The sequence below is a fragment of the Lissotriton vulgaris genome, chromosome 9 (assembly GCF_964263255.1).
Source record: "Lissotriton vulgaris chromosome 9, aLisVul1.2, whole genome shotgun sequence".
NCBI lineage: Eukaryota > Metazoa > Chordata > Amphibia > Caudata > Salamandridae > Lissotriton > Lissotriton vulgaris.
The window spans coordinates 642,944,411-642,971,462 of record NC_141697.1 but is presented as its reverse complement, the minus strand read 5'-3'; the positions used below and the strand labels follow the sequence as shown (position 1 = coordinate 642,971,462).

Here is a 27,052-nt window from a genome sequence, read left to right as displayed (position 1 = left end):
ACCCCACCGCAGCCTCAAACGACATCACTCCCTCCCAAGACCTCTGCGATTCGTTATCCTCCTTCTTCTACAACAAAATTGCCGACATACATAACAGCTTCAAAAACATTTCCAACGAACAATCCTCTCCACCCCCCTCCGAACCTAAACCGCCCTCTAACAACCTCAGCGCCTGGAACCCAATCACCACTGAAGACACAATCCGCCTAATGAACTCCATCCATTCTGGCTCGCCAACCGACCCCTGTCCCCACCACATCTTCAACAAAGCAGACTCCATCATCGCACCCCATCTCCGTGATGTCATCAACTGCTCCTTCAACTCCGCTACCTTCCCAGAAAGCTGGAAACACGCCGAAGTCAGCGCCCTCCTCAAGAAACCCACTGCAGACCCCTCTGAACTTAAAAACTATCGCCCCATATCCCTCCTCCCTTTCCCTGCCAAAGTCATTGAGAAAGCCGTCAATAGCCAGCTTGCCGCCTTCCTTGAATCCAACAATTCCCTCGATCCCTCACAGTCAGGCTTTCGAGCCAAACACAGCACCGAGACCGCCCTCATCGCAGCTACAGACGACATCCGAACACTACTGGACAACGGAGAAACAGTGGCCCTCATTCTACTCAACCTCTCCGCCGCCTTCGACGCGGTCTGTCACAGCACCCTCATACAACGCCTCAACAACATCGGCATACAAGGAAAAGCCCTGGACTGGATCATCTCGTTCCTAGCTGGGAGAACTCAGAGAGTCCGGCTTCCCCCATTCAAATCAGAGGCCACCGAAGTCATCTGCGGTGTACCACAAGGATCATCACTCAGTCCCACCCTCTTCAACGTTTACATGAGTCCACTCGCATCCATCACGCGTCAACACAACCTTAACATCCTCTCCTACGCTGACGACACCCAGCTGATCCTCTCTCTCACCAAAGACCCTAACACCGCCAAAACCAATCTTCACGAAGGCATGAAAGAAGTAGCCGTATGGATGAAAAACAGCAGCCTAAAACTTAACTCAGACAAAACGGAAGTGCTCATCCTAGGATCATCCCTCTCTGCCTGGGACGACTCATGGTGGCCTTCGGCTCTGGGCTCAGCACCCATACCCACAGACCACGCACGTAACCTTGGCTTCATCCTAGACTCCTCACTCTCGATGACCAGACAAGTCAACGCCGTCTCATCCTCCTGCTTCAACGTACTTCGTATGCTCAAAAAAATCTTCCGCTGGATCCCCTCCGAGACAAGAAAGACTGTCACCCACGCACTGGTCACGAGTCGACTAGATTACGGAAACACCCTCTACGCCGGAATCACAGCCAAATTACAAAAAAAATCCAACGCATCAGCGAGACTCATTTTGGACATCCCTCGCCAAGATCACATTACCGGCCACCTGAAAGACCTCCACTGGCTTCCCGTCAACAAGAGAATAACGTTCCGTCTCCTCACCCACGCACACAAGGCCCTCTACAAACTAGGCCCTGAATGCCTCAACACTCGACTATCCTTCTACACACCCACCCGCCAACTAAGATCCTCCAATCAAGCCCTCGCTGCAGTTCCGCGTATCCAAAGATCCACCATGGGAGGTAGATCCTTCTCCTACTTGGCGGCCAAGACCTGGAACTCACTCCCCACTCACCTCCACCTTACACAGAACCACATCTCCTTCAGAAAAGAACTTAAAACCTGGCTATTCGATAAATAATGAACCCCCTCCCCAAGCGCCTTGAGACCCTCTGGGTGAGTAGTGCGCTATATAAATTCTTGAACTTGAACTTGTGTAACATCACTGCGATGATGAAAGGCCAAATGGCAGGATCTTGAACTTAAACACCTGTCCCTTCCAGTGAAATTGTTGGAATCTACGATGGGGCACATAGATGGGAACTATGAGGTCCGCGTTTTTGAGATCCAGTCACGCCATCTAATCGTCTGGTCACAGAAGATCCCTAGGAAGGTGGAAACCTTTCATCTTGAAGTGGTTGGTGGTAAACCAACCACTTTTGAAATCCCGTAGATTGAGGACAGGCCGATGATCTCCATCTTTTTTCTCCACCAGGAAAATGTTGCTGAGAAATCCGGATGGGTGGACAAGTTACATCTTTCTGTAGCAGAGTTGAAGCTTCTTGATATATAAAGGTATGTTCCCTCTCTAAAAAACAAGGGGGCGTGGGCAGCAACACGGTATGGTCGGAAGAACCCAGGCGTCCGAGGTCATGGATCTCCAATTGTGTAGGAAGAGTGCCAAACGACCCCCACCCTTTGATGTGAAGAAGGGAGAATGTTCATCTGGATTATTTCCTTGAAACTGTTCCGGAAGTTGCCTCATGTATTGCACGTTCTGGGTTCCTCTAGATGGGAATAAACCCCCGAACCTGATCTGATGCTGCCAGCATCCGCTTAAGTAGCCTTGTCCTCTAGAAGGGCCTTAATAGCAGATGCAGCTGTTCAAGTGCCCTCTGCCAATACCGGCCCTGGCAAACATCTTGAAGTGGAAAATTCTCTTCATGGAAGCCTGTGCCTTGTCCATGGAGGTGAACATGGAGACAAACTTCCCCAACACTTTAATAATAAACGGTTCAGCATACAGCCCCCCTTGCCCAACTCACCAGCTTCAGAAGAGGCCAAATCCCCCAATTTAGGATCCACTTTAATAGGAAGAGAGCAGACCCTCACCCTTATCCGGGCACAGTTTGTATTCCCCAGTGAAATTACAGCCCTTTGGGCCCACCCTGAAAGAACATCCAGAGGAATGAGGGCACCAGACTGTTTCACCTTCTCTGCGATGTCTAGATTTTTGTGAAGGCTCCCATGACGTTGAGACCACCAGAATCTTTCTATGCCCTTTTTAGAGTGACAGATGTATTTCCCCAGGAAAGTGGCCATCCTCGTATCTATGTCTGTTTTGAGGGCAACATTTCCTGCCAAAGAGGGATGCGGGCATTCCGCTCAAAGGCGAGCTCTCACCTTTTTCCAGGGTCGTACGCATGCGACTGGCATCCTAGCTAGCTACCTTGTCGGAGGGCGACCATTTGACAGAACAAAGGTGCACAAGGTCTTTGGGGGCCCAGCATATCAGAGGCCACATCCCCCACCTTCTGTGGGGTAGATTAAGGTACCTCTGGAAAGGAGGAAGCCAAGGCCTGCAGTAGAAGGGCCCAATTTGTCATTGGAATCTCCATGGGTGGTGTCATCATCCTGTGAGGGGTATAAGATGCAAGAGTGGAGCCTCGAGGGATAACCCTGAAGCCTCTGTCTGCTTCCCTTCCCCCATATTGGGGCATGTATGTGACAAAAAAGCTTTCTTCAACCTTTCAAAAGCACCTAAGTAGACCCCCGATTCTTGTGTGCATTTGGTCAAGTGTTGAACTGTAGCAGGGGCTTCCTGGCCCACCAATTCAAGGCGGCCTGATAGCGGGACTAAACGGTCCTGGGTAAACGTAAGCTAGCTGCACGAGGTGCCCCTCAAGAAGTTCTGTGGCCAAGGCCACAGCCTGGTGTATGGATACATCTACTGCCTCACATAATTCGTCGTCCTAGAGGAGAATGGAGACCCCTTCCATTGCCTGCATGATGTGCTAGGAGAGATCTGTTATCACTTGCCATGCAACTAAAGGCATGCTTCAATGTGACACTAGCATGAACCCAGCTCATTTCTGCGTGCCCTAGAGACTCGAGGTGGGTCAAGCACAGGAGCAATACATTCATAAGCACACAAAAGGTTTATGACCTTGCCCTTGTCGCGATAAGCACTAATTATATCGTTGGCAAAGGTATGTGTGAAAAAAGACGAGGGATAAGGACCTGAGCTTGTCAGTATTGCTTTTTAAATTAAATAAAGACTCTTGACGGGGTGTAGAGGCTTCCGTGCGGATGAGGGGAGGACGAAGACGGCACTGGGACTCGCGAATCCCTTGGTACCAGCGTGCGACCGATGATCAGCTAATCCCGCTTCATGTGCTTGTCTGAATACGAGCCTTGGAGCGCTTTTATCCGCCAAGGAGCCCTACAGCCCTCATGCGGCCTTTCTGAATCAGCCACACCACAAAAGGAGAAATGAGACCCAGTCCCATGACTATACCTAAGGGAATAATAAACGTTAATGTTCAAAAACATACATTTCCGTTTCACATAAAAAATAAGTCTAAAGCACTCAACTGCTGAAGCAGGAATGAAAAAGGGAGCTTAAAGGAAGGACGTAGCTTATGATGGAAGTCTCTTTTGATTGGCTAAGCTTTATTTCCTTTCCTGGTAGTTTTTAGGAAAGGTTATGTGTTTTTTTAAACTGGGAAAATCTGATGGAGTTAAAGTAAAGGGATAAAAAAGAGCATAATTCTCGCCTCCGGTCCTGGGATAAAAAGACATAAAGCGAGAAATCATTTTTCCCCAACTTTTCCTATGAAGCAACACACACATTTTAGGGATTGTTTTATAAATAGAGTAAAACTTGATCCTGCTCTTTTAAGAATCACTGAACCTACACTGTTCTATCATTCCTTGGAAGAATAGTTCTTACTTTGAGGTCCATGAAACCTACTCAGCAGGTCCGCTGCTGTTTAGGAAAATAATTCTTAGCAGATTAATAAATTAATATGCATGAAAAAACAAAATGTAACACTGTAAACTATAAATGGGATTTAATTTTAAATTGGAGGCTATAAATTAGGTGTATTTATTTATTTATAACATTTTATATAGCACGAACATGATCCCGAAGGATATCAGAGCGCTTTGCAATTTGAAGGAGAGGAAGGTAAAAGTTGCAGTACAATCAACAAAGGGATAACAACCCAAACAAATCAAATATGCACATCAAACAAGAAGGTTACAATCGAAGGGACACGGGTAAGATAATGATTGGAACATAGCGAACTGGGAGGAGAGCAAGAGAATAGTAGAGCAGAATAATATCAAATGCAGGGCTTAGGGTGAATGTCCAAAGCATTAGAGCAGACAATCGAAAAACTTTTAAGGTAGGAACTTGATCATGAGGAATTTTTTTGCTTCCAATTTGAAGGTAATCTTGGAGGAGATTCTGCATATTTCCGGTGGGAGAGAGTTCCAGATCTTCGGCGCAGAGCCAGAGAAGGCTCGGTAACTCATTCTCTTTTTGCGAATGATCTGTGGTTTCAGGATGAGAGAGTTAGCACTCCGAGAAGGTCTACCCCCTCCTGAAAATTCCAGCTTTTGCGCTTGATAACTGGGGGTTTTGAAACGGAGGGCTTTGTGAGACAGACAGGCAATCTTTAGCTGAATTCTTGCTTCATAGGGCAGCCAATTTAGGGATTTTAAGACTGGGAAGATGTGCTTGTTTTTTTTGGTTCCCGTAACCAATCTAGCCGCCGCATTCAGTGAGGCCCTTGGTGGGGCCAGGGTATATTTGGGGAGGCCACAGAGCCTAGCACTGCCATAGTCTAGCCTCGGTAGAACAAGCGGTTGGACCTCATGATTGGTGTTCTTTACTTGATTCACGGGATTCGCACAAGTACAGTAAACAGTAGAATGGATGATTGGAAGCCTTAAAATACACCGTGATATGCTACAGTCTAGCATATCACTTTGTCTTAAAAATGAAGATTCATTTTTAGAAGTTCTGACTTTCTGCAACTTCGATTTTTTTAAAATTTGTGTATTTGTTGTATATTAATTTTGTTCTGTGCATGATTTTGAGGTTCAAATCATAGAAATTGCTTAGGCCGGCGTTCCTGTGTTTCAGTAGTGATTCAGTGGGATCCACAGAAGTTATTCGGTTAAGAACCACTTCCTTATTGTGTTAGACTGTTCATTGTTATGCTCCATGAAGTAAGGATCCTTTCCACCGAATGTTGCTTTTTTAAAGCTTAAAATTACTTACTAGTTTGGTCTGTAAATGTGTGGATTTATCTGACTTCTTTGAACATCAGCCACTGATTTTGTTTCAGGAAGTTATGTGATTTTCATTTATTTTACTGTCAGAATGAGTTTGTCTCTTCTGACTTGTCTCCTCTACCACTTTCTCTGATCAGTGTCCTTCTGGCAGATAAAAAAACGATTAAACAATATAAACTCCGAGCCCTAACCCAATTGAAGCCTTTGGGCTTTGTCTTAAGATTCCATATATGACGCAGCTGGGCAGCGAAAGAGCTTTTCTGAAGGCATAGGTTCCTCGTAAAATAACAATCAATACATTTAGCAACACCCGCCCCTTTTTTGTGAAGCCTAATGTGTCAACTGCGTTCTTGCTGAGAATTTATCGTTTTCCCATAAAGCTAATTCCTCTGCCTACCTAGGATGAGGCCTGCTAGTTATTTGCAACATAACACTTTGCTTTATGTCAAGCAAGAACGCTTTAGACCAGCCAATGTATCACAGACAGAAATTGTCAACACTAAAGATGATCTTCTTGTTCTTAGGTGAGTTATAGCCAGACCATTCCAGTAATTCATAGGGTCTTCAGAACCGGTCATACTCAAAATCGAGAACAGTTTTCAGGTTTATATGCTGAGAAAGAAAAGCACTGCCTTCCAATTGTTTGACTCATTCTTCATTGCTGTAACATTATAACAAATTTTTTGAAAAATTGGTAAACATGTTTTTGCAAATGCAAAACCACTACATCCAAAGCCTGCTTTAAAACATTAAAATAAAAGTTTGCTGCATTATTTGCTGGGCATTATGAAAGAAGGGCCCAGGAATCTTTGCAAATTTGACCCCTTGCTATGTACCAATCATAAATGCAGTCGACTGGCAAGTCTATTTGCAGTGCATCCAGATGGTGAACAACACTGTGATTCATGCCTGTGCCATTTAGATACTCCCATCCATGGTCAAGCCCCAAGACACACTGCCACTGTTAGCAGCCATGCACCACTCTTGCTACTCCATCCAGTGGAAATCCGTAAAGATGCAGCAAAAGCTCAGTGATGCAAAAACACAAATCTGCAGCTTGTATGACAGTGTACAAACAGTGTACAAAAGTAACTAATTCCCTGATAAATCATACTGTCCTTACTACATTTCTAAGTGCATTAAATAACAGGCCTTGCTACCCAGTTTAATGGTATGCATAGCTGGACAGCAAGTATATCTGTCCGTGAGAAGTCCTGCCAGCTTGCATGTATTATTTTATGAACATATAAATAGAAAACAGCTATTTTACACACAGTCTAGATTCATTCAAAGAAATCAACACTGCTAAACAAATACTTACTACTTTGAAGGGCTTTAATAACATCTTGCCTTTCAGTTTGACTGAAAAATTAGGAGCCACACGTCCCTACTCAAACAGTAAAGAACTATGCTTATAGACAGAAACACATTTTGAGCACCAAATCACTGCAGTGGTTGAAAGTTTCAATTTCAACTTAATTTTCCTGAGAGGGGTCCTGCTGTTGTATCAGTTATCACGTTGCACAAAATGCATTTACTGTAGCAGTTTGTGCTTAATATGGTACAATAAGGGAAAGAAAGATACAACATAATAGCTTTGCTATAAATGGCCCTCCGCAAACTTAGTGCAATGCTTAACATTCAGCTTATGCTAGGACCACCAACAAATATACTGGTAATTCCTAAGCTGGGATGTATAACCATGTACTTTCTAAAATATGCCCCGAAATCATGTTTCTTGAAACAGCCAAAAAGAAAAACAAGAGTGTTTAGGCAGGCCAGTAACTGCACATTTTTCAGGGTCTTGCCAAGGCCGCGAATGTTCGCAAAAAAGTTCTTTACCTAAGATTTGTCTTTAGACACTCGAGTAAAAAGATTCAACACTGTTCACTCAAGGAAAACTGATGAACCTGACAAATCAAGAAAAACTGTCACAGCTGTAACAAGAAATGTAAACTGGCTTCTCCAGTATTTAATTTGTCATAGATTCTCATGCTTGAATCTTCCCCGAAGTCATGGTGGGAGTCTCACTGTACTTAGATAAGCAGTCCTATAGAAGTGCATTAGAGACCATTAAGAAAGAATGCACACATCAGAATCTTTATGTAGATATAAACTTTGAACAAACAGGGACAAGCACCAGACCTCATCTCTCCAGCAGAGCCACTGCACCTCAGATTTCTAACAGCACATTGTGTGTGAGGGAGTCTCCCTGAGATCTGCTCAGTTTGTCAGTGAGTGAACTTTTGACCCTGCTGAATTCAGCTCAAAGTATTGGTTTCTTCTCTTCTTAACTTTCAAAGATGTCAGAGGGATCCAAGTAACTGCTTTTTAGACCCTGCAGATTTTGTGGGAAGGCAAGACTTTTCTCTGAGAACCCCACAAGAATTGTCTTTACTGCCTATATCCCAAGCATACTGCCAAATATTGTAAATATCTAGCACCTTTTCGGCCAAAACTCTCAAGGATAGAGAGGCCAGATTGCTATAATGATTTCAGAAGAAAAAGTCCAGATCTGATTCTGGATCTGATGTGGAGGAAAGTCCTGGTCCATCCTCAGCTGAGAGGAAACACAAAAATGAGGGCTCCAGCTCATTAAAGGCAGAATCAAAGAAAAGACTGACAAACCATCAACTTCTGAAAAAGCAGCCTTAAAGCAAGAAGGATCGGAACAGAAAAAATCCTCTTCTTCTGCTGCCTCTCTGCCTGTCTCACCTCAAAAGCAGGCTCCATCGACTAAAAAAAGCTCCATCGACGGCTCCGTCGTCGAGAACGAGGGCCAAATCACCATTGAAGTTTGTGGCTTCTACTCTGCTGGCTTTCACCATGTCGACAACCGCTGTGGCAGCGGCCTCGTCAAAGAGCACATTCACTGTGCTCACATCGTCAACGGCTTAATCGACGACAACTGCATCGTCAGCCAAGTCTGCAGCTCCGACGATGGCGACTCCGTCTACGACATCGTCCACGGCTCCGTCGATGGACACGCTGTCTGTCCAAGTTGCACAAATGCATCAAACTCTTTGAATTGGGGGCAGTGTTTCTGGGGCTATAGGCATTACTTCCAAGGGTTCAAGGCGCTTCTGTTCTAGTGAGAACAGACAACACTACAACGATGTTCTACCTGGCCAAGCAAGGGGGCACGAGGTCTTGCACGCTACCAAATCAAGCCCAGGAAATCTAGAAATGGCTGATAGAGCACAAAATAATGATGCAAATAGAACGTGTTCCAGGTGTGAACAATGAGTGGGTGGATTCTTTAAGCAGAACCAGCTCACAATGTCACTAATTGTAGTGGAAGCAGCTGAAGCAAGTTTTCAAACTGTGGGGCTCTCCGAAACTGGATCTCTTCACAACCCTAAACAATAAGAATTGAGAAAAGTTTGCCAGCAGGTTTTCTCAGGCAAACTCTTGGGGGAACGCTCTGCACATGTAGTGGACAGGGATGTTCGCTTATGCTTTCCCGCCGTTCCCACTCATCCCAAGGGTGGTGTGCAAAATGAAGAAGGAATCATGCCATCTCATTCTCATAGCTCCGGCATGGCCGTGGCAGTTTTGGTACCCAGAACTACATTCTCTTTCAACCTCTGCCCAACTTGCTGTCCATGGGCAACGGTCAGATTCTTCACCCTCAGATAAAATCTCTGAGTTTATCAGCTTGGAACCTCACAACTATGAGTTTAGAGATCTATACATTGTACCAGATTGCAAGTCCATCCTGCAGCATTCCAGAGTTTTTTCCACTATTAACCGCTTCAGTGCATTGGACGGCCCCTGGCCGTCAGACGTCATGGTGGGCGTGTGCAGAGGACGGCCCGGGGCCGTCCGAACCGCGCACGTGTGAAATTCACCAGCACAGCAGGGGAATTCCGACCCAGCAAAGTGAATAAATAATATACAGCAAAACGGAACAGATTCTATCACTGGTGCATTGAAAATAGTATTCATCCTCTCGTCACCGGATCAAGTATTGCCATATCTCATCCTTTTAGCAAAATCAAAACTGGTGCATTCATCAATCAAAGTGCACCTGGCAGCAATTTCCAGGTTTTGCAGGAAGCCAGGGGACTCTTGCTGTGGTCTTCGTGAATAGTAATGGATTTCATGAAGGGCCTTTCAGGGTTTTTCCACCTATGAAGGGCCCTGCGGTACCTTGGCATTTAAACACGATTCTCGAGCTACAATTCTCAGATCTAGCCCTTCATAGAAAAAATACTAAAATATACTAATCACAGGCTGCAAATGAAACCAAGATAAGTTTAATGTGTTCACATTAATTAGATCAAGCTTCATGTACAACATTCACGAATTTTATCCTTTTTAGGTCTCGCGCCTGCGATTGCAGGGCGAAGCCCTGCTGTCGCAAAGCGAGTCTATAGTGATCGTTTCAGTCGTTTCAGCTTTCAAGGACTACCAAGAGGAGACAAGAGACTGGCACGCGCACGCAGCCTGCCGGAATCGGATCCGGTCGCACGCGTGAATACGCGCTTCGATCCCAGCAGGCTGTTCACAACACATGCACACGCAGGCAGGCACACACCCAGGCACACACAACACACACACAGACAGACGCACGCACACACACAACACACACACACACACAGAGACAGATGCACACACACACACACACACACACACAGACGCGCACACACACACGCACACATCCCCCCCCACTCACTGGGCTCTTTCAGCGTGTTCCGTGTCCCTGTCTCTCTCATCAGCCAGTGGGTCAGTCTTGAGCTCCCTCCGCAGCGCTAATCTTCACCCGGGCCCCCTCCTGGGACCCGGGACTTCAGATGCCACACTCCGCTTTGGCGCCGGGGCTCGGAGCTGCTTTCAGTTTCGCGGTCTTCCGTGTTGCTGATTGGACACTGTTGCTTGTAATTAACTAGTTAACTCCATGTCGGCCGCTAAACAGATCAGGATCATTCTATTCTGCCATGATAATAAGGGACAACTTGTCAACGCTTTCTCGAGGTGCAGTCTTGCTTCGCTTCCCATGAACCACACATCTGAAAACAATCATCTGAACTAAATAACGTGGCGCACTCACAAGGTGGAGCCAAGTGGCACAGACATGCATTTTTTCGCTGGTTGTGTTAAGGACAGAGGGGGCTCTGTGTGTCCCAGTCCACCCTTTCAGCACTGGCACTGCGCCTCGCAGCCCTCCTCTGCACAGCGCCTCGCAGTTCTCCCCTTTTAGGCACAGCGCCTCGCAACTCTCCCTGCACTCGCAGCCCTCCTCGCTCGGCACAGCGCCTCGCAGCCCTCCTCGGCACAGCGCCTCGCAGCTCTCCCCTTTTAGGCACAGCGCCTCGCAACTCTCCCTGCACCTATAGTTCTTGGCCACTCCACTTCCCTCCCTCCAGAGTTATAAAGAACACCTCCCTGTTACGGCTCGCCTGTCCCTCTCACACACACATTTCTGTCCCTTTTTGTGTTAAGGACAGAGGGGGCTCTGTGTGTCCTCAGTCCACCATCTCGGCACTGGCACTGCACCTCGCAGCCTTCCTCGCTTCGGCACAGCGCCTCGCAGCCCTCCTCGCTCGGCACAGCGCCTCGCAGCCCTCCTCGGTACAGCGCCTCGCAGTACTCTCCTTTGCGGCACAGCACCTCGCAGCTCTTGTCCACTTGTCCGGCTGCCATCAGGACTCTGCAGTGTTTCACGCACTGCACGTGCTGCGCTGCTCGGCACGTTTCAGAGGGGCTGGGGGTGATTGGATAAAAGGTGTGCTCAGCTGTATCTTGCCCGCCCAGACATTAACAGCCCATAAAGGCCTTTTAATAGCCCTCCTGCCCTGCCTTCCTCAAACACCCCATCCTCGGATCAGAGGAGGCGTTCATTGTTGGGTTACTGACACCCCCCTCCCCCACCCAGCAGACGGCACCGTGAGCCCCCGGTGGGGCTGAGTGGGGATTATCTGGGCAGGGGGTAGGGGTGTCCAGTTACCACGTGTAAGACCACCTGGCAGAGGCACCCCCCTCCCCCCAGCAGGGAGGAGGGCAGTGTGTGGGGGGGGGGGAGCAGTGTGAATACCTTGGAACCTCTGCGAGGGCGACTCCCCCCCTCCAGACACCCGAGGCGCTACCTCAGGCACGCCTTTCATCTTGTCTGACGTGGGCTCTCAGCTCAGGCTTTTGGCACCGGGAGGGCAATTTGGCAGGGTGGGGCACTGTAGGGGAACAGTGTGAATACTTTGGAAACTCTGCGAGGGCGCCCCCCCCCCTCCAGACACCCGAGGCGCTACCCGTGGCACGCCTTTCATCTTGTCTGACGTGGGCTCTTTTGGCACAGGGAGGCAGCAGCGCCACAGAGAAGCCAATAAATAAATAAACATCCATTGGTTGTGTCAAGAATGCCAACACTCCAAAAGCAAAACACTTGACTGCACGCCTTCAGCAAGCACGGGACTCGTCGTGCCAGCTGTGCTCAGGGGCTGTACGGGCCGCCTACGTCATTGGTTACAGTGTGTGCGTGCCACAGGCTACCGTCACCGACCCCAACAGCGCGCATCTTATCGACCGCAGAATGATGAAAGGCTTAGCAGGCATAACCTTCATCAGCAAAGAGACGGACCCCAGCAGCGCGCATGTTATCGACCGCAGAATGATGAAAGTCTGAGCAGACATAGCATTCAGCAGGCAGGAAACAGACCTCATTAGCAGGCACTAAACCCCTTGAGCTGAGATGAGTGCAGCCTTGTGATGGCAGAGGAGACTCCGAAGCTGCGCTTACCACGTGTGTCTCTCGAGGTCCCAAGGCTCCGCATTTCACGTGTGTCACTCGAGGACCCGGGCTCCGCATTTCATGTGTCTCACGAGGCCGCATATTCCACTGTTCACAAATCCAGGCCTTTTAAGAATGTTGCTGGCCTCGGGGTACACACTTCCTCGCCTCCTGTCACGATTAACAGTTGAGCTACACAAACCCAAGCACTTTAAAAACGTGTTCTTTGAGTAAACACTTGGAATGACCCTGTCGTGGCCTCGAGGCACTTTACTGAGCCACTAAGGCCACGGATTAAAGAGTGGGCTCAGGAGAGGGCGCCCCTCTCACACCACTCTCCTCTCTCACCTCTCTCCTCTCTCACCACTCTCCCCTCTCACACCACTCTCACACCACTCTGCCCTCTCACACCACTCTGCCCTCTCACACCTCTCTCACACCACTCTCTCCCCTCTCACACCACTCTCTCCCTTCTCACACCACTCTCTCCCCTCTCACACCACTCTCTCCCCTCTCACACCACTCTCTCCCCTCTCACACCACTCTCCCCTCTCACACCACTCTCCCCTCTCACACCTCTCTCTCCCCTCTCACACCTCTCTCTCCCCTCTCACACCACTCTCTCCCCTCTCACACCACTCTCTCCCCTCTCACACCACACTGTCCCCTCTCACCACTCTCCCCTCTCTCCCCTCTCACCACTCTCTTCTCTGTCCCCTCTTCCCTCTCTCCCCTCTCCTCTCTCTCCCCTCTCCTCTCTCTCCCCTCTCCTCTCTCTCCACTCTCCTCTCTCTCCACTCTCCTCTCTCTCCACTCTCCTCTCTCCCGACTCTCCCCTCTCACCCCCTCTCACCTCTCTCTCCACTCACCACTCTCTCCACTCACCACTCTCTCCACTCTCCCCTCTCACCACTCTCAACACTCTAACCACACTTCCCCTTCTCACCACTCTCCCCTCTACCCTCTACAACTATTAGCATTGTAAATGACAAAGCTATTAATTTAGCTATTTTCAAACCAAACGCATAAATAAACAAGCATTGGAAATGCAATAGGGCTCGCATTAGGAAAGTTTGAGCTATTGGTGTTATAACTGATTTTTTTTTATTTGTGTTTTTTTTTTTAAATAGCTAAATTAATAGCTTTGTCATTTACAATGCCAATAGTTACTTTCGCAAATGTGACACCTATAGCATTTGTAATGCAACATGTTTTGTATTTACTTGACTTAGATGTATTGATATTACAAATAACAATGGCTTTTAATTTTTTTAAATATTTAATACTTAAATATTTTATTTAATTTGTAATGGCAATAGCTTAAACTTTTGTAAATAACATTTGTGAAGATTATGTTCAGTGTTTTTTATTGTGACGAAAATTCAAGAACAGAAGTGAAATATTAACATCTTTTTGTGATTTATAATAAAGCGTGAAAGCTTGAAAACAGCTTGAAACATTGAAAGAACATATTTGAACCAGTGATGCTGTGGTTGCGCTGAGTGATGCTGTGGTTGCGCTGAGTGATGCTGTGGTGGTGCTGAGTGATGGTGTGGTTGCGCTGAGTGATGCTGTGGTTGCGCTGAGTGGTGTGTGCATCGGTGTAGCTGTTTGGTGGGTGCATTGGTGGAGCTTAGTTGGAGCATCGGTGGAGCTGTGCGGTGGGTGAATCGGTGGAGCTGTGTGGTGGGTGCATCGGTGGAGCTGTGTGGTGGGTGCCTCGGCGGAGCTGTGTGGTGGGTGCATCGGTGGAGCTGTGTGGTCGGTGTATCAGTGGAGCTGTGTGGTGGGTGCACCAGTGGAGCTGCATGGTGGGTGCCTCGGTGGAGCTGTGTGGTGGGTGCATCGGTGGAGCTGTGTGGTGGGTGCATCGGTGGAGCTGTGTGGTGGGTGCATCGGAGGAGCTGTGTGGTGGGTGCATTGGTGGAGCTGTGTGGTGGGTGCATCGGTGGAGCTGTGTGGTGGGTGCATCGGTGGAGCTGTGTGGTGGGTGCATCGGTGGAGCTGTGTGGTGGGTGCTTCGGTGGAGCTGTGTGGTGGGTGCATCGGTGGAGCTGTGTGGTGGGTGCATCTATGGAGCTGTGTGGTGGGTGCATCTGTGGAGCTGTGTGGTGGGTGCATCGGTGGAGCTGTGTCAGTGGAGCTGTGTGGTGGCTGCATCGCTGGAGCTGTGTGGTGGGTGCATCGGTGGAGCTGTGTGGTGGTGCATCGTTGGAGCTGTGTGGTGGGTGCATCGGTGGAGCTGTGTGGGTGGGTGCATCGGTGGAGCTGTGTGGGTGGGTGCATCGGTGGAGCTGTGTGGTGGGTGTATCGGTGGAGCTGTGTGGTGGGTGCATCTGTGGAGCTGTGTGGTGGGTGCATCTGTGGAGCTGTGTGGTGGGGGCATCTGTGGAGCTCTGTGGTGGGTGCATCGGTGGAGCTGTGTCGGTGGAGCTGTGTGGTGGTTGCATCAGTGGAGCTGTGTGGTGGGTGCATCGGTGGAGCTGTGTCGGTGGAGCTGTGTGGTGGTTGCATCAGTGGAGCTGTGTGGTGGGTGCATCGGTGGAGCTGTGTCGGTGGAGCTGTGTGGTGGGTGCATCGGTGGAGCTGGGTGGGGGGTGCCTCGGTGGAGCTGTGTGGTGGGTGCCTCGGTGGAGCTGTGTGGTGGGTGCCTCGGTGGAGCTGTGTGGTGGGTGCCTCGGTGGAGCTGTGTGGTGGGTGCCTCGTGGAGCTGTGTGGTGGGTGCCTTGGTGGAGCTGTGTGGTGGGTGCATCGGTGGAGCTGTGTGGTGGGTGCATCGGTGGAGCTGTGTGGTGGGTGCATTGGTGGAGCTGTGTGGTGGGTGCATTGGTGGAGCTGTGTGGTGGGTGCATCGGTGGAGCTGTGTGGTGGGTGCATCGGTGGAGCTGTGTGGTGGGTGCATCGGTGGAGCTGTGTGGTGGGTGCATCGGTGGAGCTGTGTGGTGGGTGCATCGGTGGAGCTGTGTGGTGGGTGTATCAGTGGAGCTGTGTGGTGGGTGCATCGGTGGAGCTGTGTGGTGGGTGCATCGGTGGAGCTGTGTGGTGGGTGTATCAGTGGAGCTGTGTGGTGGGTGCACCAGTGGAGCTGCGTGGTGGGTGCCTCGGTGGAGCTGTGTGGTGGGTGCATCGGTGGAGCTGTGTGGTGGGTGCATCAGTGGAGCTGTGTGGTGGGTGCATCGGTGGAGCTGTGTGGTGGGTGCATCGGTGGAGCTGTGTGGTGGGTGCTTCGGTGGAGCTGTGTGGTGGGTGCTTCGGTGGAGCTGTGTGGTGGGTGCATCTGTGGAGCTGTGTGGTTGGTGCATCTGTGGAGCTGTGTGGTGGGGGCATCGGTGGAGCTGTGTCGGTGGAGCTGTGTGGTGGTTGCATCAGTGGAGCTGTGTGGTGGGTGCATCGGTGGAGCTGTGTCGGTGGAGCTGTGTGGTGGTTGCATCGGTGGAGCTGTGTCAGTGGAGCTGTGTGGTGGGTGCATCAGTGGAGCTGTGTGGTGGGTGCATCGGTGGAGCTGTGTGGTGGGTGCATCGGTGGAGCTGTGTGGTGGGTGCATCGGTGGAGCTGTGTGGTGGTTGCATCAGTGGAGCTGTGTGGTGGGTGCATCGGTGGAGCTGTGTCGGTGGAGCTGTGTGGTGGTTGCATCAGTGGAGCTGTGTGGTGGGTGCATCGGTGGAGCTGTGTGGTGGGTGCATCGGTGGAGCTGGGTGGGGGGGTGCCTCGGTGGAGCTGTGTGGTGGGTGCCTCGGTGGAGCTGTGTGGTGGGTGCCTCGGTGGAGCTGTGTGGTGGGTGCATCGGTGGAGCTGTGTGGTGGGTGCATCGGTGGAGCTGTGTGGTGGGTGTATCGGTGGAGCTGTGTGGTGGGTGCATCTGTGGAGCTGTGTGGTGGGTGCATCTGTGGAGCTCTGTGGTGGGTGCATCGGTGGAGCTGTGTTGGTGGGTGCATCTGTGGAGCTGTGTGGTGGGTGCATCGGTGGAGCTGTGTCAGTGGAGCTGTGTGGTGGCTGCATCGCTGGAGCTGTGTGGTGGGTGCATCGGTGGAGCTGTGTGGTGGGTGCTTCGGTGGAGCTGTGTGGTGGGTGCTTCGGTGGAGCTGTGTGGTGGGTGCATCTGTGGAGCTGTGTGGTTGGTGCATCTGTGGAGCTGTGTGGTGGGGGCATCGGTGGAGCTGTGTCGGTGGAGCTGTGTGGTGGTTGCATCAGTGGAGCTGTGTGGTGGGTGCATCGGTGGAGCTGTGTCGGTGGAGCTGTGTGGTGGTTGCATCGGTGGAGCTGTGTGGTGGGTGCATCGGTGGAGCTGTGTGGTGGGTGCATCGGTGGAGCTGGGTGGGGGGGTGCCTCGGTGGAGCTGTGTGGTGGGTGCCTCGGTGGAGCTGTGTGGTGGGTGCCTCGGTGGAGCTGTGTGGTGGGTGCATCGGTGGAGCTGTGTGGTGGGTGCATCGGTGGAGCTGTGTGGTGGGTGTATCGGTGGAGCTGTGTGGTGGGTGCATCTGTGGAGCTGTGTGGTGGGTGCATCTGTGGAGCTCTGTGGTGGGTGCATCGGTGGAGCTGTGTTGGTGGGTGCATCTGTGGAGCTGTGTGGTGGGTGCATCGGTGGAGCTGTGTCAGTGGAGCTGTGTGGTGGCTGCATCGCTGGAGCTGTGTGGTGGGTGCATCGGTGGAGCTGTGTGGTGGGTGCATCGGTGGAGCTGGGTGGGGGGGTGCCTCGTTGGAGCTGTGTGGTGGGTGCCTCGGTGGAGCTGTGTGGTGGGTGCCTCGGTGGAGCTGTGTGGTGGGTGCCTCGGTGGAGCTGTGTGGTGGGTGCATCGGTGGAGCTGTGTGGTGGGTGCATCGGTGGAGCTGTGTGGTGGGTGTATCGGTGGAGCTGTGTGGTGGGTGCATCTGTGGAGCTGTGTGGTGGGTACATCTGTGGAGCTCTGTGGTGGGTGCATCGGTGGAGCTGTGTGGTGGGTGCATCTGTGGAGCTGTGTGGTGGGTGCATCGGTGGAGCTGTGTCAGTGGAGCTGTGTGGTGGCTGCATCGCTGGAGCTGTGTGGTGGGTGCATCGGTGGAGCTGTGTGGTGGTGCATCGTTGGAGCTGTGTGGTGGGTGCATCGGTGGAGCTGTGTGGGTGGGTGCATCGGTGGAGCTGTGTGGGTGGGTGCATCGGTGGAGCTGTGTGGTGGGTGCATCGGTGGAGCTGTGTGGTGGGTGCATCGGTGGAGCTGTGTAGGTGGAGCTGTGTGGTGGGTGGCACTTTTTATAAATCATTAGTAAAAAGAGATCAATGAAATTCAACTAAAACCCATATATAGCAGAAGAGGAGAAAGCTCTAGTAACGGGATGCAGGATGAATGTATTCCTTTGAAGCAAATCGCCAGCATGTGAAAGGTGAATAATAGCAATCAGCATAAAACGAAAATGCCAGCAAAAGACTTTATAAAATTCTGTGTGGCCCTGATAAAATAATTAGAGCGTTTAATTATATCATTACCAACAACGGTTATTGTTACAAGAGCAGCGTGGGAGATGGTTAGGCTGCAATATAAACAATCCCTCGGCATTGCTGTGGTGGGAAGGGGGGCGGGGAAAGGCGAGAAGGGAAGAATAGGGGCCGGGAGCAGCAGCCTTTGATGTGCCGGCCGGCCGTGCCGTGAATAATTAAGGGAGGAGAAATGCCGGCTGGGGGAAGCTTGAGAAGCCTGAGGAGGCTGGTGGCGATGTGCACGCGCTTCGGGCACTTCAACAAATCGCCGAGTTAGGTAAACTCTGTTTAAGCTGCAATATAGCTTGCCAGCTATGCGCAAGCGCATCAGCAGGCGAGCCCTAAAAAATTGTCATTTACAATACCGATAGCTCAAACTTTCCTAATGCGAGATCTATTGCATTGCAAATGCTTGTTATATCTTCTGTGCGCCCCTGCCCTCTGGAGCTAGGTAGATTCAGTGTCAATACCCCATGTAAAATATATCAAATAAAACACAAAAATTAACGGTTCAACCATCTTTTCTCAACTGTAGGAGTATTTTCAAAAAATATATTAATAAAACAATCACCTTCATCCATTACTGCAAATTTTCCTAGTCAACCAACACAAAGGAAAAATCTTTTAATTGTCACCATATTCACATATAAAGAATGCCATTTCCGGAGATGCCTGTCCCAACAAGATGTGTATAAAACACTAAACTTCTGGGTCTCAGCCTTTAAACTCAATCTGACACAGAACTCCTGCAGCTGAATATGGGAACCAAGTGTGCAATGATCAGACTCTGATTCCAGTGCCCATTCGCTTCTTTTTATAATGCATAGAACGCTCTGTTTTGCTCTGTTTTCCAGTAAATCTACAATGTGGCAAACACTTTTTCTGACTCACTAATCTATACAACCACATTATTTTTTCTACGCCCTAAACTCAGACTAAAAAAACTAACTTTCAACCGTTGTACCTAGCCCACTATTTCCAAAGCACCAAATTAAACTCTTTTAACACTTTGGCAGCAATCACCCTGCTGACATTCACATTCTGTTGGGAGAATCATTAATCAATCTTCATGTACTGGTGGAGTTCGGGATAGTACATCAACAGACTTGATATATCTAATTAACTTGACGTCCCTTGAGAAACTAAAATGAATAATATGTGGTCCCTGTTAATATCTGAACAGAAAACAATTATAATTGAACTAGGTGATCGTACACATTAGGTAAGGCTGAAACCACCTTTAAGAGCTCTAGGATGAGCGTCAACCACGCACATATATTTTCATTGTTTTCTTTTGATTATATGCTTTCTGTTTTTTAACTTCTTCCCCACTCTCTATGTACAGTTATGAGCAGCCTCCAGCACATTCTTTCGCCCCCTCATGCTTCCTGACTTTGACTCTGCTACTATTCGCTTCCTCCTATCTGCTGTTTTATTCCTGCATTGTCTTAGCCTGTCATGCCACCTTGCTTCATCAAGATCTACCTTCACGATCATCGCCCTCACAACCTACTCCTGCCAAGTCATATTTTAACTTTTTTTTCATGACTAAAGTTCGTACTTATAATTGATAAATGTGTCACAAATCATTAAAAAAATGTATTTAAACAATGTTTATGTTGGCAGCAGCATCTGAACAACTCCATCGGTTTGGACCCTGAGTTAAGTCACCTTATCAGCTATAGCCCCACTCAAATTTAGACTATTTAATTTTGCCTAGTTTATCATTTGTGGATTAATCACTTGCCACAAATCAGCTCCCTGTTTATTTATTTTTAGGGTTTTATAGAGCGCGAACAAGATCCTTGCGGATATCAGAGCGCTTTACATTAGATACAGCTAGTTATAGAAACAAATAAAAGCAGGTAAAACACGTATACATAACAACAATTGCACAGGAGAGCATTAGGTCCAAAACATTACATACCCGTTGAATCAGTTCGAGGGCAGCTAAAGTGATTAGGATGTCAAATTGGACTCTTGTAATAAGAAGGATTACTAATAAGGGTACGAATGAACTCAGAGTTTCCTTGGACTATGATCAGGTTAATTTTGCCATGAGAATCGCTTTAACTTCCTTTTTGAAAGATGCGGTGGAAGCATTCCGTCTGGTTTCTGGGGGAAAACACTGTTATAAGAAAGTGTTTTCTCCTGTTTATTTTCTTGCGAGCATATAGGACTTTTGGAAGTTGTCGAAAGATGTCTGGTAGTATAGAAAACAAATACATATGTGTATGTTTTCTTTGAGAGAAACCCTCCCTATGAAAGTGTTTGATATGCTGGATGTGAGGTACAGCCCATGTGCTCTGAATTAATGGATTTCTTCATTCTTCATGGAGTGATGTTTCCTGACAGATGAAAATATGTACCATATGTTCGCTATTGACAAGGTAATGTGCACTTGTGTAATGTGAGGGATTGTATATGTAAAATGTATTGTGTTTGGTGTATCAGTGCTCATTCGGTGTTTTTGTGAGGAAAAAACATTGTTAGCTGTTTTCTCAAATCCAAACAACTTGTTGGAGGCACAGTCTGAATGAATTGAGAACTAGAGTCAGTTAGCACCTAATGAGTGGTGTCGTGCCAGACATCACACACACTAATACTTTTGTCATTGAAATCCTATAGGGGTTGGGTTTGCGATAGTCTAGGAACGTGAAGTGTGCTTCTGTTTTCTTTATTGAAGATTTCAGATTTCTGGAGTTATTGTCGTGCTCAGAATGTAAGCATATGCGGCGATGGCGACTTCTCTGTGTTTTTTTACCCCTACCCCAGCCTCTGATGACACCTGGACCCCTAAACAGTCTTTTTTTAAAACTTTTTTTTGTGAACATTTTGAAAACCTGCCAATTCATTAGCATTTCTCATTATATTTACTGATCTTGTGTGGCCATGGTAATGCCTGTTTTGAAAACAAACCTTGAGCTTAAGTAAGCAGTAACCCAGGATTTCACCAAGGACACCTTATCCCCCACTGGATGAAGATGCCTCTGCAGTATTTCTGACCCAAGAAAGGTCTAGGTTTTGTCCTTCTCACTGGGCCTAAAAAGATCATGACATATCAACATTTTCTTTTGTCTCTCTTGCAAGTAAAATGTTTGTTTTTCTTAGGTGCTGGCATGTTACTTGCTCAGTGGAATTGATAATTATCTGTTTGCTGATAAATATATAACCAAAACTGCAGGACAACTTTAGATTTTCGGCATATGCTTAAGGATCAAACTAATTCGTTTTTTCCTTGTTCTGAATGTACAACAATCTTCATGCAAGACAAATAGTTGTCTGCAGATCACCATGTGTAAAATAAGTTTTGAAGCCACTAAGTTAATTGAAAATTGGTGGAAGGTAAATTATGGATCCTCTATTTGTGGTTAAAGGTCGCTCTTTCCTAATGGTTTGGGATGGTTGACAGAGAATCTTGCTAAACTGATCGATTGCACAGTTTTTAAAATGATTTTGAGGAAATAAATGAGTTGAAAGAAAAGCTCCTCTTTGGTTCTTCGAAGCTATTATAGCGTGTGTTTGCTGCATTTAAGGTAATCGTGTCCACTTTCCAATCGGATATTACTTATTCTTAAGTGGATCTTGGAGTGTTTAGTGAGATGTTCTCATTCTCAGTCAAGTATTTGGGTAACTTGGTGATTCCTTGTGACATAACCCAGTCCTTAACAGACAAATCCCAGAACATTTGATCCAAGTCCTCTGTATACCTTCCTTGTTGATGTGAAACATGGCTGTCGTTTGTAGAATTCTAAGCTAACAGAGTGAAACGTCAGGAGAGCCAAAAAGACGAGGCTTGATTTCCAGTGCATTGATATGAAACTGAACAGCAGTCTGGCCATTGACATGTAACTACCAACTCTACATGCGCACCTCCATTCCATGAAGAACTGTATTCAGTCTCAACACTGGTTGTAGTTGAGTGGCAGTTCAAAGCTGTTTTTTAGGATAACCCTGTTTTCCAACTTAAAAATGATGACAGTGCAGTCTTCGCTTCATCATTTTAGAACTCGTTTCCCTCTAAAGGCCTCTGTGTAGCACAATGCAGTTAAGGTTTCAGTAACAACAACTGCTAAGAGACTAAGGAAGTAAGTGTGAAAAAACCTTCAAGTCATGAGACAGGGCAACACCACAAATTAACCAGAGATTTCAAACTGAAAACAAAACATAAAGAGATTAAAAAAACATGCTTGTTGTCAGTCAGTCACACAGCTTTATTCGATCTTTTTAAAACGTATCATAAAAACACAAGTTATCTAAAAATTCCCACACAATATATGTACATATATATATATATATATATATATATATATATATATATACACTTAAAATAATAATTAAACAGTTGCTGTGATCCAGGTAAATTCATATAAAAACGTTTATGAAAAAAAGCAGTTCAAGAATTTAAATATAATTAATTCGTTGTTGCTACTAAAATGTCGGCCTACCTTTTTCCTCTTCCTAAGACAAGCCCACAAAAATGAGGCAACAGAACAGCATACAAATGGGTCCCGTAGAGTTTTTAAAAAGTACATGGCCACCGGACACTGCCTAAAATTGTGGTACCTCAGGATTGGGAATATGAATGTTTTCCTTTCCTCTGTATAGGTCTTGCAAAATAATACAATGGGTAGATCTGACTGTACTGCGTAGTTGTTACAGGGACAAGGTGAGAGGTCTGCTAATTTATATTTATTTTGGAGGTAGCCCTGGAGTAGCGGGATCATGTTCATGCAGAAACTCAAAAGAATAAATCTGTGTTGCGCATTATTTATTTGTGATAAATACTGAAAACCTTCCCCTGATCTTGGTGGTACCAAATCATAAAGAATGGAGGAATGATGAATACGTTTCTTTTCTCTTCGGGCATACTTTGATCTCTTAAAACATAAAGATATTAAAAAACATGCTTGTTAAAAAGAGACGTTGTGAGCAACTTACAAAATCTTGTCAGACAGGGCTCTGCCTGGCGTACTAAACAGAGCACATTGTTCTTGCTGTAGCTATTAAAATATTTTATCTCTGTAGGTGACCATCCTTGTTTTTTCATTGGGTAAAGCACAACCTGTGGCCTGGAGTATACTAACTGAACATGACTGCCGCCAGAATCCAACTGCCTTGTGGACACAGGCATAGACTTAAAAGTAGCAATAAGCAGTAAATGCAAGGCTCTCACTATTGGAAAAATATGTTCACATCTGGAATCATTCATTGCTGATTTGAGGGGCTGTTCATTATGCCGTAAGTAACATTCATTCCTCTATCAAAAAAGTGCATATTGCTGAAAGGTAGATTGTTTTTGGCAGAGTTTAACTGGGCTATGGGTCACTTAAAGCTACCCTAGTAAATTTATAGGGCAGAAAAATGGTTAATGAAAACTTGCTTTTGGATGATAAAATGAGACATCCTGATGAATTAAGTTCCTGAACCTCTGCCTCGGTTAACAGTTTTCTGATGAAATCAATAGATTGGTAAAGGTTTCCTTATATTCTATTTTTTTACGTTTTAACTACTACCAGTACAAGCCACTTTGAAACAACAGTGGTTATGGCCTGAACAAGAAATAAGTACCTTTATTTGTTAAGATATATTTAGCTTATAAAGATTTTTTCTAGGCTTACGTTCAGTCATACTTCTAAGTTTTTACTTCATACTTTTTAAGTTCTGTATCAAGCTTCTTTTTTCTCATGAGACACCATTTTCTATGTCTGTTTTTTTATCAAAAGTGACAGTTCTGTAGCTAGCCTTTAAAGCAAGGCTAAACTGTGACGGAATCTGTACTTTCTTCTTCTAGTAGAATGCAAAATACTAAATGGTGTTTGGAAAACTCTTGAATTGGGTCAGTGATTTATGGAAGGTTAATCTGATAATGTTACCAAACAAAACTATTACTTTCCATGATTTATTCAGAAGTGGCACTCACTCAAAAGTGACCGCTCCATGTTGTGAATTAGCTGATACAACTGCCATGGATGTGCAGGGTTAAAGCCTAATGTGAGGTGATTCACCAAGAGTTAGCAAACGAGCTACTACTGTGTTTGAGCAGTTCTGCTGCTTTTGATTTGCATTAGAATGGGATAAAACCAGCCCATGCTGTCTTAATGTTGTAGGTAACCACTGTTGCTATTACTCAACTCATTTCACTCACGTTTGAAAAATAATGCCTGAATTGGCTCTGAAATCCCTTTACTCCAATGATTCTCACCTCAAGAACACCAAAAGATAAGTAAGAAATGTTGAATTTGCCTGAAACCAACTTTTTAACGATTAGACATTGTTTGTTTTCTGATTAAATGAGTAGTACTGGGCAAAACTTTTCCACAAAAAGTTTGTACAGGCATAAGCACTTTTCTAAAGATTGTGTTTACAAAGCAGATTCCATGTCTAGAATTAGTTCTGCATGTGGATTTTAGGAGAGAGCGAATTTGGAATTAAGATTTTTGGTTCACAAGTGTTATTTAACAATTAGAAATGAGGATCTGAGGCAGGAATACTGTGTTTGTATTTTTAGATGAAGCAGAGAACAAAAAGTGGGCTGCCAAAATTGGGATCAGCTGTTCCTCTCAAGGGCGGAGCATAGGCTCTAAAGTTGGAATGTTAAACTCTTTCTCCACTTCGAAGTTGATGATCTTTCATTCTAAACTGAATCTATGTGAATTTTAAGAGTCAAGGGTTGAATGATATAGGTTGTACGTTCCAAAGTTTTGTTATTTCCATTGGCTGGCAAGCTTTTGCCAGTCATTTGAATCAGGTACACTAGTAGAATTAGAAACACTGCACCCATCGGGCAAGTCAGAATCTAAACTTGGTAAAGTCTGGCTATCTGTGAACATTTTGTTGCTAACTGCCGCACAATCGAGTTGCCACCAATTGCTTTCTAGTTGTTGGCACACCAGTAATAAATTACCTTTGTCCCAAGTGCTACTCAATAGATTTTCAACATGCCAAGCTAAACTTGTTACAGTCTTTCATCCCAGAGCATTCTGTTTCAAGAAGTTTAAGTGGACTGCATGCATCTTCTGTTGCTGAGAAAGTTTTATAACTGGTGAAGTCAGCCTGAAAGAATGTGTGCACATAATTTGGGTACTGATGGTGGCTGCTAATGTCATCTGATATAATGAGAATTTGATAGCTGCTCATGCTTCCTCAACTTTGATCTTCCTATTTCCTTTCTATGATGAGCATATATGTAAAAAGAAAAAGAAGAAAAAAACACTCTTCAGACCAGAGACCCTTTCAAATTAACTCTATAAACTCCCTCAACTCAGAGCTTTACATTTCGAGATGAGGAAACGAGAGATACATTTTTAGCACATATTGAGAAAAAGGTGTCAAGCCACGTATCATGTAATCCTCCTGTGACAGAAAAAAAGGAAACTGAATATGGCAGTCGAAGGGGAGGGCTCTGATAGACATAATGTTGATTGCATTGTAGTTTAACCCTGAGCATTAACAACAATCTATAAAAAAAAGGGTTCCAGGATCCTCGCGTGACGCCGAGGAATATTCTAAGTATGAGAACCTTTTGAAGATCACTTTCAAAGGAATATGTTAAAGAACACTTCATTTTCTAAGCTCACTCAGCTACTAAAGGCATGCATATGGAATTTATAGCATTGCCATCCTCTGAGTGCTCTAAATTTTGTCCTCAAGCCTCGCTGCACAATGTAAGCTGCTTATGCAATTCAAGGCATCTTCTAATCCTCAGTTAGCATATATGTTGTACATCACTTTCTACTCTGTAATTTCCAAACATAATGCGGTCCAACAACACATCGCTTAGCTTTTTCTATTCTCTATCCTCTCAATATGAGAAAAGCAGGTTGCAGGTGTCAAACTTCCTCCTTTCCTTGCATTTCAAATTCCCAGCTAGGTCATTATTCCGAATTTACGTTTCTCTGATAACATCACTGTTTACTGACATGTTCACATTGTGAAGAGGTGATTGTTCGAAAATATTGCAATAGCTTTAAAAACAGGTAGTACTTTCTCACTGCTTTTTTCCTCATAGCACGCTTCTTACAGGTGACACATGGCACAGTTCATTTTAGTTTCAGCCCCCCCCCCATACCTTATGGGCAGTTACACACCGTAGAAGAAATTCAACAGTGCTTTAAACACAAGTAAGAAAGATGCACCTCCTTGTGGGTTAGGTGATGGCTCAGGCTTATCACCAATTGCCGTTCCTATTGCTTCAAACACTGTTCGACCCAAAGCAGCACCTGCATATGGTCCTAAATCAACAACTTTGTAATTTTTTGTAACCACTTGTATTAAAATTCCACTTCCTTTTTTTGCCTTACTACATCATCCACACAGCCTCAGTACGCTTCATAAATAATTAATTGATGCTTTTGCCGCCTTTCCATGGGATCTACTACTACAGCACCTGTAAAACAATTAATCAATTTTTGTGATAAGCTTATATTTAGGAATTAACTGTTTAATCTCTTCATTCCATGCTATGAAATATTACTTGATTTGTCTAGTGTCACACCCGAGTGCTCTAAAATGGCATTTAGTTGGTATGTGGCACATAACAATGTTGATATAAATATAGATATCTTGAAAAATTGTACGTAAACCTCAATGCATTGCTTAGCATGGCGGTGTGTGACACAAGGTACATGAACCCGGTCACCTTATTGTACTTTCTCAAGAGAAATTATGTAGAGCACTTGTATGCAATGTAATCGCTTTCCTAAAAAAAGACAGCAGCAGAACCAACCGTTTTCACTAGACTGTGAAGAGAAGGAAAGTGCAATACATATGTATGCACACATATATATGCATATGTGTGTGTGTGTGAGCGTTTATATACATTTATATATTGTTTCAAAAAACAAACCCTCCGCCCCCAAAAACTAGTTTTTAAGCCTTGCTGTGCTTTTTAGACTCATATTTATCATCTTGGATTGTGTCACCTTACAAATTAGTTAGCACCTTTTAATGTCAAATCTCACATTTCTATACAGTCATGTTATACTTTACAGTGCACCAT

General features: G+C 46.2%; 1 protein-coding gene across 9 annotated transcripts in view; it reads left to right on the top strand.

Moving 5' to 3' along the window:
* The window catches only part of KAT5 (lysine acetyltransferase 5), a 537,900-nt gene that overhangs the window by 227,443 nt on the left and 283,405 nt on the right, over nt 1-27,052 (top strand). The window lies entirely within an intron of this gene.